Source organism: Apaloderma vittatum, unplaced genomic scaffold (genome assembly GCF_000703405.1).
Source record: "Apaloderma vittatum isolate BGI_N311 unplaced genomic scaffold, ASM70340v1 scaffold3328, whole genome shotgun sequence".
In the NCBI taxonomy this organism is placed as follows: domain Eukaryota; kingdom Metazoa; phylum Chordata; class Aves; order Trogoniformes; family Trogonidae; genus Apaloderma; species Apaloderma vittatum.
This window is the reverse complement of record NW_009728879.1, coordinates 10,141-24,173: the sequence shown is the minus strand read 5'-3', so window position 1 is coordinate 24,173 and position 14,033 is coordinate 10,141. Positions and strand designations below refer to the sequence as shown.

The 14,033-nt window shown below is 37.6% G+C and overlaps 1 protein-coding gene across 1 annotated transcript in view; it reads right to left on the bottom strand.

The window, feature by feature from the left end:
- The window catches only part of KDM6A (lysine (K)-specific demethylase 6A), an 82,572-nt gene extending 75,582 nt beyond the window's left edge, over window positions 1-6,990 (bottom strand). Inside the window, exon 1 of the mRNA XM_009874232.1 lies at window positions 6,886-6,990. The gene's annotated coding sequence lies outside the window, so the exon portion shown is untranslated. The remainder of the gene's footprint in view (window positions 1-6,885) is intronic.
- Between the last annotated feature and the right edge of the window lie 7,043 nt (window positions 6,991-14,033).

The window sequence follows — 14,033 nt, the reverse complement described above, 5'->3', positions numbered from 1 at the left end:
AACAACCCCAGGAAGCGCTACAGACTTTGGGAGGAGTGACTGGAAAGTCGTCTGTTGGAAAAGGACCTGGGGGTGTTGATGGACAACCGGCTGAACATGAGCCAGCAGTGTGCCCAGGTGGCCAAGAGGGCCAGCAGCATCCTGGCCTGTATCAGAAACAGTGCAGGCAGCAGGAGTAGGGAAGAGATTGTCCCCCTCTGCTCAGCACTGGTGAGGCCACACCGGGAATCCTGATTTGGGCCCCTCACTCCAAGAAAGACACTGAAGTGCTGGAGTGTTCCACCAGCAACAAAGCTGGCGAAGGGTCTGGAGAACAAGTCTTCTGAGGAGCAGCTGAGGGAACTGGGGTTGTTTAGCCTGGAGAAAAGAAAAGGAGGCACAGGAGACCTTCTCGCTCTCTACAACTACCTGAAAAGAGGTTGTAATGAGGCAGAGGGTTGGTCTCTTCTCCCACATAACAAGCAATAGTTACAAGGGGCCACAAGTTGCACCAAGGGAGGTGTAGGTCAGATATTAGGATAAACTTCTTCACTGTAACAGTTGTCAGGCACAGGAACAGGCTGCCGAGGGAAGTGGTTGAGTTACCATCCCAGTACATATTTAAAAGATAGTGTAGATGTGGCACTTAGGGACATGGTTTAGTGGTGGACCTGACAGTGCTAGATTAATGGTTGGACTTGATGACCTTAAAGGTCTTTTCCAATCTAAACAATTCTTCTATGATCAAAAAATATTGTGGAAGATAGAGCAGCAAAATGTAGCTCAAGTCTTGTTGCAAGGCCTCAGGAAAGAGGTGGCTGTGCACTTCTTCCAGAGATTTGTACTGAAAGTACCGGAGTCAGTCAAAGAAGCCTAAAGCATGTCTTAAAGACAGAATGAAGGCAACACAATTACACATATCACAAAGAACAAAATCACCAAATAGTCCTCTAAGTAGTTTTACTAACTACTACACATCTTCATCTGGAAATATCATGCAGCAGCAGAGTGGTGAGAAGCCACTGTCCCATAATCACAGAATCACAGAATGGCCTAGGCTGGAAGGGACCTTAGAGATCATTTAATCCAATCTCCCTGTCATGGGCAGTGGCATGTCCAATTACAAGTTGCACAGGAGAGTAAGAAGTATTGAACATATAAGATATACGTTAGTTTGACAAGAAGTTTACTGTTGGAGAAATCCTTTAGTTAATCAACTCTAGGAAATGTTTTAAAATATAGAGAATATAAGTACAGCAACACAATGCACTCACATGAAGCTCAAAAACCCTTCAAAGAGCACATTCCTCAAGATAACTTCTAACAATTGTTTATTTAGAACAACGCCCCAAACAAATTTTCAGACAGCCAGTCAAAAAATATGGTCCAGCTATATTCTCTAATAAGCATCTTCTACTGCTAACCCTCACCCCATACACACACTATTTATAAAGAACATTTTAACATTCTAAGCTTAAGATTATATTCATACTGCTTTCTGTAGAAATTTTATATAATGGTTTGAACTGCCTGAAATTTAACAACATAAGATTAAATAAACAGCTCTGAATAGGAGCAACTTGATTTCTGCCAGCTATTAAAAATTATAAACTACAAAATAAAATCCCTTAAACCTAAAAATCACACTTATTTTAAGCACAATCCTCTCTTACTCATTCTGACTGCTATGCTACTCAAAATCCATTCTAGTTCTTCAGGACTCATCAGTAACAGACAGCCCAGCAGCAACCCCACAGCAGGAAAAGTTCTCCCTTACATTTTATCACATGACTCCTATTACTCTGTACCTCAGAACACAGTATATTGAAACGCTTCCTAATGGCAGTACTTTCCTTCAAAGTCCTAAAAGACTAAGACATTAACTACTAGAGGGGAATTCTTTACAGAGCTGCAATTTTGAGTACAAAGGAACACACATGCATTGCTGAATCTGAGAGTCGTTCTCGCAACCAAATAACTTTATACAATAACAATCAAAAAGCATTTAAATTTTGGTTTTAGTCTGTAACTTAATAAATGAGCATGTCAGTAAACATTCTGTATTTCTTTTCTAGTTTTGTTTTAAATTGTAGCCTAACAATTGCTAAAATATGCCCTTGGACTAATTAACACTCTTATCAATTACCTGAAATACTTTAATATTAATATTTTTGACAATGTAGCCACTATGTACAAAGTAAGTATTATTAAAACTGTTCTGACACAGTACATAAAATATGTGATCACAACTTGAGTACAGCAGCAAGAATTGTTTTAGTGCAGTAGTTATTGTGCTTTAGTAACAGTGATGTGAATAATTGCATGTTTTTGCCAAATCATTCATTAACTGCATTATCTACTTCTACTTCCAGGAATTTTGCTTCAAGAATAACAATTCAAGGGGGCAAATTATAAAGTATGTCTCCACTTGTACAGCTGTTATCTGTCCTCCAAGTCACAGGCTGGAACACAACCACAACACAGATATAAAGATCCCTAAGGAAAACACTGATGATGTCAGAGTCCATGAGCTCATTAAACAGCATTCAACTAGAACCCAAACCTTAAAGATCACTGTCTACACTCTATATTCCTTATGAAAACCAGAGTCATTGGGAAAAAAAAAATAAACAAATCTCCAACTATTGATGTAGCACCCATTTCCTCCTCTAAGACTAGCAGCACAATAATTCTGGTAAAATCCCAGTCCTCCCAAGGAACACAGTAGTAAACAAAGTTCACAGGTATATACCACGGAGTCCCAACTGGATTCACAACGCCAACATCGTCCAAAAGTCTGCATAAGAACTCATCAACCTCCTCCGGCAAAACTCGAGGCTGAGGTTTCACATTCTGGGGCAACTGCATCACTTTTTTCTGCTAGGTTATTTTTCAGTTGGATTGGTTCCCCAGACAGCTGCGCGTTCAGCTGTGCCAGCATAAAGTAGAGAGCAGCAACAAGCAGACACGGTGGGTGCCACTAAAGACATGTCCAGGGAATAACCGGTTTGGAAACCTCTGAAACAATCCAACAGCTGGGGAAGAGCTGCTTCATTTCAAAAAACAGAGGAAGAAATCAGATTACAGTTATGAAAATGCTACTGAGGAAACGATAGTTTTGACTGGGAGGAGTAAACGTTCTCATTTGGAGAAATGCTGAAGCCAAATTCTGACCAGTGATGATCAAGACGATGGAAGTTGGGCTCCTTGAAGGTGTTTGCTAAACTGAATCAACCTGCCTTGGTCATAAATATCTGAATACAAATCAGCAGCTCATAGTATTCAAAATCTGCAAAAAGGCCGATACCTTGCTTAGGACCTTCTCCTAAGAGTATCACAGCACAATTAACAAGGCAACTCAATTTCACAGCTGCAGAGAAAGCCCTGTAGCTAACAACAAAGACTCTAACATACTTCATTTTGGGAAAACTACATCCTGCAGACCAGCTTTGAATATTTTAAAGACTATGAAAAAACCACTGTGATTCTCTAGTTTAACCTCAGATACAGAATGCAGAATCACAGACTGTTAGCAATCAGACTGTTAGGGGTTGGAAGGGACCTTGAAAGATCATCTAGTCAAACCCCAAGAGACGAAGGAATCTCAACCAGTAATTTCTGATGTAAGCTCACAACTTTTGCTGGAAACAAGAATTTCTTTTTGTGAATAAAAGCATATTAAATCTGGACTTCAGTGGCTACAAGGGACAGAAAACAATGCATTTCAAGAGAAACCATAACAACATTTATCAAGTTTCATTTAGAATACAAATATATATGCTAGATGTATTCGTATATGTTGTGTGTGTTTATATATATATACACAAATAAATATATGCTAGATGTATTTAGACTTCAGCAAGGTATCAGCCATCAACTTACTCCACATTCAAAGGTACCTGCCTCTAGCTGATAATCCCCATGTACAAGCAGCAAGGGAAGTATCTGCCTGGTTAGCTCCAATAATGACATAGAATAACCTGCCATGAATCTTTCCCAAGGTCTCTCTTTTCTGGGGTCTAATTCTTATGAAGAAATGACCTACAATCTTTTCTACAACATTCGTAAGAAGGCATTAGCTACAGGAAAATAGAATCATAGAATGATTTGGGTTGGAAGGGACCTCAAAGATCACCTAGTTCCAAGCTCCCTGCCAAACAGACCTAAGCTAATGATCCACGTTTGTCAACATATCTGTGAAAAAATGGCACAGATCAAACCGGAAGAAATTACACACCTGAAACCAAACAGATCCGTATTAATCAAGTTTTGCTTCACCTTGATCACTGTTTGGACTCCTGCAATCAACTAAGGACTTTGTTCTACTTCCCACAAACCACACTGTGAACATTTTTAAACAAAGAACACCATTCCATTTCCCTTTAATGAAAAAAACCCGCGCCTTTCCACATTACATATTAAAGACAGTTAATTGAATAAATAATACACTTCCAAGGAAAAAAGTTGTTCAGCATTAGTCATGCTATTATCTTGAGATATAAGTTACATCCAATTGATTAAATACATCAACTCCACAATTTTGTCCAAGACTAACTTCAGACTAGACAGATTTACAGTTCTGAAGATCATCCCGCTTTAGTATTTTACGCTTCTCAAACTTCAGGACTTAAAAGCTGGATAAAATATACATTAGCAAGATTAAAACATTCCTGAACTTCCTTTTCAGTTCCCAAGCATTTAAACAATCAGAATGTATAATAAAGTAACAGAATTTATAGAATGCTATAATTTTTTTTTCTTTCTCATGCAACACACAAATATATTCTACTTCTGTCAACTGACAGGAGTAAATTAATTATAGAACTTTTATGACTTTTGCATTGTGAATAATACTTATAGACGTAGAACATGTGCCCCTCGATAATAAAAAAACCTTTAGCCTCCTTTTCTCCATCAATTAAAAACCCTCCAGTATTATTTTCACTACTACCCCATTTCTTTGAAAATACACTTCTTTTTTTAATACTTCGTTACTAACAAAGTTTTCTCTTACTTCTTGAGACACTTGTCATGATTAAGATGTGACTTTAAACTGGCATCTAAGAAAATGCTAAGTATTTTAATTCAGGTTTTTAATGTCTAAATGTTTCTTCCCACACAGCCTGCTCATGCTTGTTTACAATTCTGCAGAACTGGGATTTTCAACCATCATTTGTATTTTTTATGCTTCTTCTTAAAACTGTATACACAGAACAAAGCAGACTCCCCATCAGCAAACCTCGTTTCTGATCCATAGCAACACCTAGTCCCATCACTCTTACCTGTCATCAACTCAATAGCAGTTAATACAGTTCAGCCCACAATCCTGCACTGTCTTTGCCAAGTAAAATATATCCAATAAGCCATACTGCACTCACTTCATATCAGGTTATATGAGGCTAATCAGAAACAGCACTCTAAGTTGTTTGCAGAGGGGGTGGTTGAATTCTCATTAGAAAAAACCAAAACAACAAAAAAACACATGGGATCAGACCATTCTTCAGTAAATTCTACAGCCAGCACCTTGCTATGCTCCCTTCAGTTTTTCCCAAGTCTCTGGAACTGAAAATCCCAGCGGTTACATTACACCAGTTGGAGGGATGTAGGTACAAGTTGTGGGTACTGAGGTCCCTAGGCTCCTCATATATTCAACACAAAGAGACTAAATTTACAAGTTGAATTTAAATAACTGCAAATTCCTCTCCAGGACTATCAAATCTACACATTTGTCACCTAAAAAACGACGGCTCCACGAACCCTAATATACATTGTTTTTTATGTCAAACATAGTGAACAAGTGGACACACGGTTAGGAAACAGTCCACAGCTGGCCTGAGTTACTCAGCAGTGCTTTCGAACTACTATCAGTTATAACTCATTTCCCTATTTCTACATCTCAAGGTAACTATAAACCAGTACTTTTGTGTGTTTGGAAAAAGGCATGGGGTGGGAGTAGACATTTTTGGGGTGTGTTGCTTTCTCCTTATACAAAGCAAAACTAAAAAGCAACAATAATGAAAAAATATATCCCACCAAAAAAATTAAATGTTCTGACCTGTTCTAATTGGCTAGGTAGAATAAGATCCAAAAAAGGCTTTCTACTCATACCTCTCACTATGACTGGAAGGGAGGCAGCTGTCAGAAACTGGGCCTGACACCCAGTGCAACATGAAGTGGAAGGGGGACAAACTGAAGATCTAGCCCTATGTCTCAGTCAGCAACACAGCAGACTATCTGTGGGAATCCACACCACTACCAAAAAAGCATTCTACCCACCCACGAGCAACAAAGCATGAGTGTACATAAGGTCCTATGTTCACTGGCAGCAATGCTGGCAAAAAACATCTACGTAATTTCCAAGATTGATTTCAAAGACCGAAAAAAAATAAATAAATCAAAAAACAAACCCACACCCACCCACTCCACTCAAACCTCCACACCCAATCTTTCACTCAGTATTAAGAGCAGAACTTGAAACAAACCTTAAGCGCAGATTTTTGCTTTTGAATTAACACTGTCAGCCCAGTCTCACCTGTTCAGACCGCGGACATATGTGAAAGCATTAACACAGGTTCCTGTCCTATGCCCCCAAGTCTCCAACCCCCTCACAGGAAACCTTTAGTCAGGTAATAATGAATTAGAAAACTGAAGCAGGCACTCCAGTACTGCTGTATATAAACTGAAAAAACTTCGTATTCATACCCATACCAGTAGTGTTTTGTTTAGAATACAACTGGTTTTTTAAAGGCATAAATAAGACTGATGTCTTATTCTGTCATGAAATTTGAAATAGAGTACAAGCCAAGAAAACAGTGAGTTACACTATGTCATTCATTCTATTGTGTCACCTACAGTGAATACCAATCCCCCAATGACATTTATCACAAGTACTAAAAAAAACCTTACCTTTTGGATAATCTTCCAATAAGAGGTTGAAGTGACCTAACTGACAAAAGAAATCAGACTCGACCTTTCCTTCAGCTTTCAAAATTAGCGATTCATAGCAGCGAACAGCCTGGGAAAAAGAAATACAAGGTTTTCAAAATTCTGTAGTTAACTAAAGTAAATAATACATTTTCCGAGAAATAACGTTTCTTGTTAGTCTGGGATGCAAGAAGTCTACAAACACTTTCAATAATGTAGTTAGCACTACTTTAAAGAAGAAATGCAATTCTTAAGACAGAACATATTTGAAAGTTCACCAGTTCAAACACAAATTGACAGCAAATGAACAATAAAAGTTTTCTCTGGTTTATTTGCAGACTCCAGAAAAATTCAATTTCCCAAACACAAAACAAACTTCTAACATATATGACAATTTTTAATTTAAAAATCAGTGAAACGGAGGATTGATTTACTCTTTCCAACCTGCAAGAAAAATCTTCCTGATTCTATTCTCATTCTGCGGTAAATTTTTTTCTGAATAATTCACATTTCATTCTACTGGGTATTTCATTAGTTTTTGCTAAGCTGCAGAATACACCACCCAACATGTTTGCGTAGGTAATTTATATATCTTAGCATGTATCTCCTATGATCTGATTCTTTTCACATATCTTCATCATGCCATAAAAAGCAGTTTACTACCTTCTACTTGTTACATAATGACTGTAGACTAAGTTAAAGTTAGAAATATAAATCCAACTACGAAAGAATTTTACTTTGAGAAAAGTTGTCCTGTAAGTTTTTAAGCAGCACGTGCAAAGTATGCTCTATGGTTGCAAACACACATTTTTAATGACCTGAACTGATACCTTCTATTCATCATAATGGTCGTGATCTTTAACCTATATTCTTACCTCATGACCCTATTCACACTTGGGAATGAGTGAGTAAATAAATAAATAAAATCAGTTTCCCAACTTTCTGAACTTACAGTTTCTTGATTTTGAATGTACTAGCCATACCTGGTCATTAAAATTACGTTGCAGAATAAAATTAAATGGGAGCGAAGTCAGAGAATCATAGAATTGCCTAGACTGAAAAAGACCTTGAAGAGTCCAATCCTTAATCTAACACCGACAAGTCCTCAATTAAACCATATGCCTAAACCCTACATCTACACAACGCTTAAATACCCGCAGGGATGGGGACTCCACCACTGCCCTGTGCAAGCCATTCCAGTGCCTGACAACCCTTTCAGCAGAGAAATTCTTCCTCATATCCAATCTAAACTTCTCCTGGCGCAACTTGGGCCCATTTCCTCTCATCCTATCACTTGTTACTTGGGAGAAGAGACCAACCCCCACCTATCTACAATCTCCTTTCAAGCAACTGGAGAGAGTGTCAAGATCTCCCCTCAGCATCCACTTCTCCATTCCTATGGATTCCAGTTCTTTCTGCCACTCCTCCTAAGACCCGTGCTTTAGATCCTTCACCAGCTTTGTTGCCTTTCTCTGGATTTGCTCCTTCTTGTCCATCAGCCCTGAGTACAGGAGGATGGTCCCTTCCCTACTTCTGCTCGGTACACGGTTCCTGACACAGGCCAGGATGCCACTGGCCTTCTTGGCCACCTGGGCACACTGCTGGCTCATGTTCAGCCGGCTGTCCATCAACACCCCCAGGTCCCTCTCTGCCTGGCAGCTCTCCAGCCACTCCTCCCGAAGCCTGTAGCACTGCTGGGGACTTTCTGCTGGTCCTTTGCACCAGCAGAAGACTTCACAATTCTCCAAAGCTTGACAGACTTTCAATAAATTCTAATTCCTTCTGGTTAATCCATGGCTTCTAACAACTCGTGGTTTGACTATGCTTCAAATTTGGTTGCAATTACAAACTGCTTGATTTTAATACATTACAGTAATCAAAGACCTTAATCTGAAATTACAAGCTTCGTTAAATCATTTTATTAACATTGGAAATTTGAAAGGGGAAATAAAAGACCAATCTATCATGTAAGTCTGAATATTAAATTAGTAGTCTTGCCCATATTTATGATTTACTCTGTGTACATTTGTATTAATAATCAAAATGAGAAATGTCAAAAATAAAATTAGGGAATGTTAAGAAATAGTTAAAAAACACCCATGTAGAATCCTAATCACTGATCTAATCTCTATTTTACCTTGCCACTTTTACCTTGCTATGCTAGTTTTATTAAAAAAAACAATAAATAAATAAAAATCTAGTTGAGAGGCGTCCCTGCCCACAACAGGGAGGTTCGATTAGATGATCTCTAGGGTCCCTTCCAGCCTAGGTCATTCTATGATTCTATGAAAGCCATAATAAGATAGGTTTTGCTGTATTCAGTGGACATGTATGCAACCAGATGAGTCGGTCTCAGTCTGTATCCCAAGCCTGAGATGTACTACACATGCTTTCACCTACTTCAAAGTCCAGAACAGCCTTATTTTATGGCTGTTTTCAGAAACCAAGTTTTGATGCATAAAAACAAAGCTATGCTGCTGCAGAACTGCAGCAAAACAGGTACATTTCTATTAAATCTATTAAGTGTATGCGTGGTATTAAAATGATGCAATAAAACCACTTAAATTATGTATTTATAACTGTAGCAGTTCAGCCATATTCTGAAGACATTTGACTGAGACATGCATTTGCCTCTACATCAAAGAGCTGCTGCAGAAATTTTTCATTAATGGTGCAAGTTTTGCCTTAGCAAACTGCACTGGAAAGACTGGAATTTTTTTGACAGTTAATCAAAGCTGCTACTCCTTTAATTTTATTCCCACCACTAGGAATACCTCTTGGAATCAGCCAACTCTCAACCTAAAGAGTATGATCCCTAGAATCAGAAACAAGGCACACAAGTCCAAAGCGATTTTCTTAAAATTGCTCTATGTGTACGAACTGATTTTCAACATTCAGGCTCATGAGCTGAACCTGTTCCCATCTGCAAACATTTTAACACATAATCCATTTTTTGTGTGCTTTGCTTCTCTCCACTTCTTGATCTCATCTCTTAATTTGTTAAATCTTAACACAATTTTTGCTGGTGCCCCTAATTTTACTGTCACAGAGTAATCTGCAGATAGGCCTTCTGTTTTCTGAAGATATCCAACACCTGCTGCAGCTGCTGAAGAGAATATTCACACTATACAATTTTCTTAAATTAACACTTTGTTTTCTACAATTCAGTCACCATTTAGAGCATATGGAAACTGCTACCACAACACGCAGCTCACAAAAGTTGTTGGAGAGGAAGTTAAGATAGTTTATTTTTTGAATTAGACCGCTACAGGTCTAATAGGGTACTTGACATACCTTATCAACAAATCTAACAGATTTTTTTTATACAGATGTTCAAGGAAATTATAAATTACATGCTCTTAAACAGCCAAGCATACAGGGACCCTTAACATTTTCCCAGATCCTTTTTAAGTAAATCCTCATGAAAAGATATATCACAAGTATCTGAAGTACTATATATAACAAGGATACAAAAAGCTGTGCCCAAGTCTTTCACACAACTCAGATCAATTTGCAACAAGGCAGATTTTCCCTTTACCGTAAAACACACTTTGAAGATACTGCTAAGCCATCTTACTGCAAAACAGAACTTTCCCTTTAAGTAACAGTTAACTGTAAGTTAACAGTAAGTGGAATTCAACTACACCATTAAGTACACCCTCTTAGTCGATCCCTAACCTATCTGCAACTTTATGAGGAAAACACTTGCATTTATGCAAACTTAAACTGTGAAGGTCATTTACTATGAATTTTAAACATTCTTCTAGTGCATTCTAACAAAATGAAACAGAAACCAAAACCAAGGTTTACTTCCTTGACAGGAACACCAAAGTCAAAATCCGAGTCTCTGGAGGATGAACAGACTGGTCAGTACATGCCTCTTGTTCTTCCCAGTAGCCAGAGCAGATACATCTTAACCTGATTTACCCAACTTTGGTTTTGGTCAAGAAACTTTTTGCCCCAATCAAACCTCTCCACAAACATCTTTAGAAAGGAACAAGTATTATTCTGTATGGGTAAGCATTTGGCCCTTAAGTTGAACAAATGGATGCAAAGCATTGTCACACCTACATGTACACATACATGGGTTTTTTTGAAGGAACAATCAAAAGATCTCATTTCACTGGACCTGTACCTGCAAAGGCTACCTATGACACCACTTGTGCAACGAATTTAAATCATCCTGAGACACTAAGAATTCTACGAAAGTTTAAAATCCATCAGGTATTTAAGTACTGTTATTCTGCCACAGAGTATGTATTTGTAAGTGCACTCAAATGGAGCCAGCCTTGAGAACTGCTAGAATCGACAAATTAACAGGAAAGATCCTGAAACGAAAAGGAAGATTGCTACAAACATTGTGCACTCCCTTCCCTTTGTTCAAGGCTGCAAGAAAATAAAAGGGAAACCTGAAGAATTTAGGAACTTGGCAAGAGCATCACCCGCAGCTGCTTCGCAGTGTGGCTACCAGAGCAGAAGCAGGTAACAAATGCAGGAATGGCTGCAGGAAAATAAGCTCGTTTACACGATATAGAAATAAATAAATAAGTCCCCAATACTCAAGTTGTTTGCCACCTGCTTGATTAAAAGCAAAACTGAAGTAATACACTATTTTCAACAGTTCCAACATGATAGTGACAATTCCATTTTATGACATCATAATTCGTGACTGAAGGCATTCTGTTTTCACTAATTCAACAATCATATTTTAGGACAGATTTAAATATAATATAGAGAAAAAGAAAAGGGCTTTGTGTATTTTTCAACTTGGAAAAAACTAGCAAAACATTCACATATATCCACAAAAGGAAAAAATAATTCCATTATCATCTTCAAAATGCACTACCAAATCCCTGTATGTTCACTGCTTATTATTCCAATGGGAAAGCAACTGGAATATTTTTTCCCCTCTGTTGTGAAAAGAGCATGCCCCCCCCCAAAAAAACACAAACCAAAGAAAAACAATCCCATAAAGCAAATACAAGTTTTGGCTCTTATTAACATGATGACTTCTCATGAAGAAAATACCCTAGAGCTTGGAATATACTATAACCAAATAAAAAAAACAAACAAACCCAAACTCAATCCAACAGATAAAACCAGAATTCTAAATGCTGTACAGAGAAGTCACTGATACATATTATAGCTCTGCTTCAAAAGTGAGAATGATGATGTTATTTCTACTTCAACTATATAGGAAAAAAAAAAAAATCAAATAATATCATTGGTTGCAATTTGTATTTTACAGCACAACTTCAAATTACTGTTACGCAAATGCCCTAAAAAAAAATTAAATCAATATATCTTTTTTGAGTAGTTTCTAAAGAAAAGGATGCAATGATGTCCTTTCTCAGTGGTGACAAGAATGACTGACTAAAACGAAAGCAGAGGGACTAAATGATCTAACATGACAGAACATTAATTATTAATTCTTTATTACCAATAGGAAAATGGAGGAAGGCACCAAATCACAAAATTTTTACATGGAAAAAACACTAATAACTACAGAAAACAAAAAAAAATAGCAACATAAATTGATAGCATGGCAACAGCTGGGCAGTAACATACAGGGAAAGAAATTATTTGAATTTTACTGGGTAATAAGTTAACTGCCCAAGAAAAAGATACTGTTTTAATACAAACAACATAGTGCAAAATGAAAAATTCAAAGCCTTAAGAGGTTCCTAGAACCTTAAAGTTCACAACAGAAAACACTAGTGTATATGTAGATAAGCCTTCCATTAGGGAGGGAGGGGTACAAATAGTTTCTCCTTTTTTTCTTTCTCTAGAAAGAAATTATGAGTTTTGTGAGCAGGTAATGAGAACTGGAAGCATGAAAAACAATCCATGTGAAAAAGCTTGAAGAGACAGACATTAGATTCTTCACACCTCAAATAAATACTACACAAATGCTTAGGAATAAAATGATAATTAGCTCTTAAGGGACATTTTAACCTTCTGCAATAGAAAGCAATCACATGGACAGAGGTGGACACTGAAGTGATCATCAGGCTATCTACTCCCAGTCAGGCTGAAATCAGAAGTCAGTTGCTGGGCTCATTCTCCCCACCTCAGTATCAAAAGAGGATGTTCTGAAAGGCTTCTCTTCCATTCCTTTCTCCACACCACAATTCACCAAAATGCCTGTGTGATTTTCTCATTACAAAGTAAATGTACTGTTCTAAGAACCTCCTCATTCAGTTCTATCTCCTGCTCTGCAACAACATAACTGTGAATAAGGTTGTGAATAAGCAAGGACAAGGGTTAAAAAAAAAAAAAAAAAAAAAAAAAAGACCAGCATGAATTCTTCAGACATTTAATCACTTTCCCCTCTTTCCCCACCATCAATGACTGGCTGGATAAACACCACTTCCTGGGCTGCAGATGACTTAAAAGAATATCTCATTTACCTCTACTGAGAAAAGCACACAATTCATATTTGACCGAAGACAATCTATATAATTCACTGGATCCTCCACTTAAGGCTCTCGTATTATGGATGGATGGCTCAATGCTCTTAACTTCTCTTACTTTCTTACTCAATACCAATTCCCACAACAGCTTTCAAAGCTTTTTCTATACACTCTCTTTCTTTGTGAAGCTCATGCCATGTTATCAATTTTCTCTCTCAACTTAGCAAAAATTTAATCCTCATTTCATATATTGAACTATATTACACAAAAGCCCCAATAGGAGTGTTAAAAGCATGCTGGACACAAACATGCTCATGCCCCAAAAGACTTAGGCCTCAAGAAGGAAAAACAAAACTGGGCTCCTTGATAACTTTGTTCTTGCAAAGTCTCTATGCTATACCAGCACGTCAGGAAGCTACTCTAACCTGCTAATAATATTTAAGATCAAAGTCCTTACAATTTCAAGGACAATAGGTGGTATAGAACAATGGAAACTCATTTTCCTCACGCATTTTATCACACATGTATCATCAGTTTTGGCCAATTTATTTTCCCGTGATTACTGCTTCACGAAACAGAACACAAGAATAAACAGTGCAAGCAACAAAGAAGAAAAGCAATTGTGCACATTAGTTACACACATAGCCTGATGATAGCAATTAAAATGAAATGAATTTTCTTTAAAAGCTACTACTGTGGTCTAGGACTTATCTACCA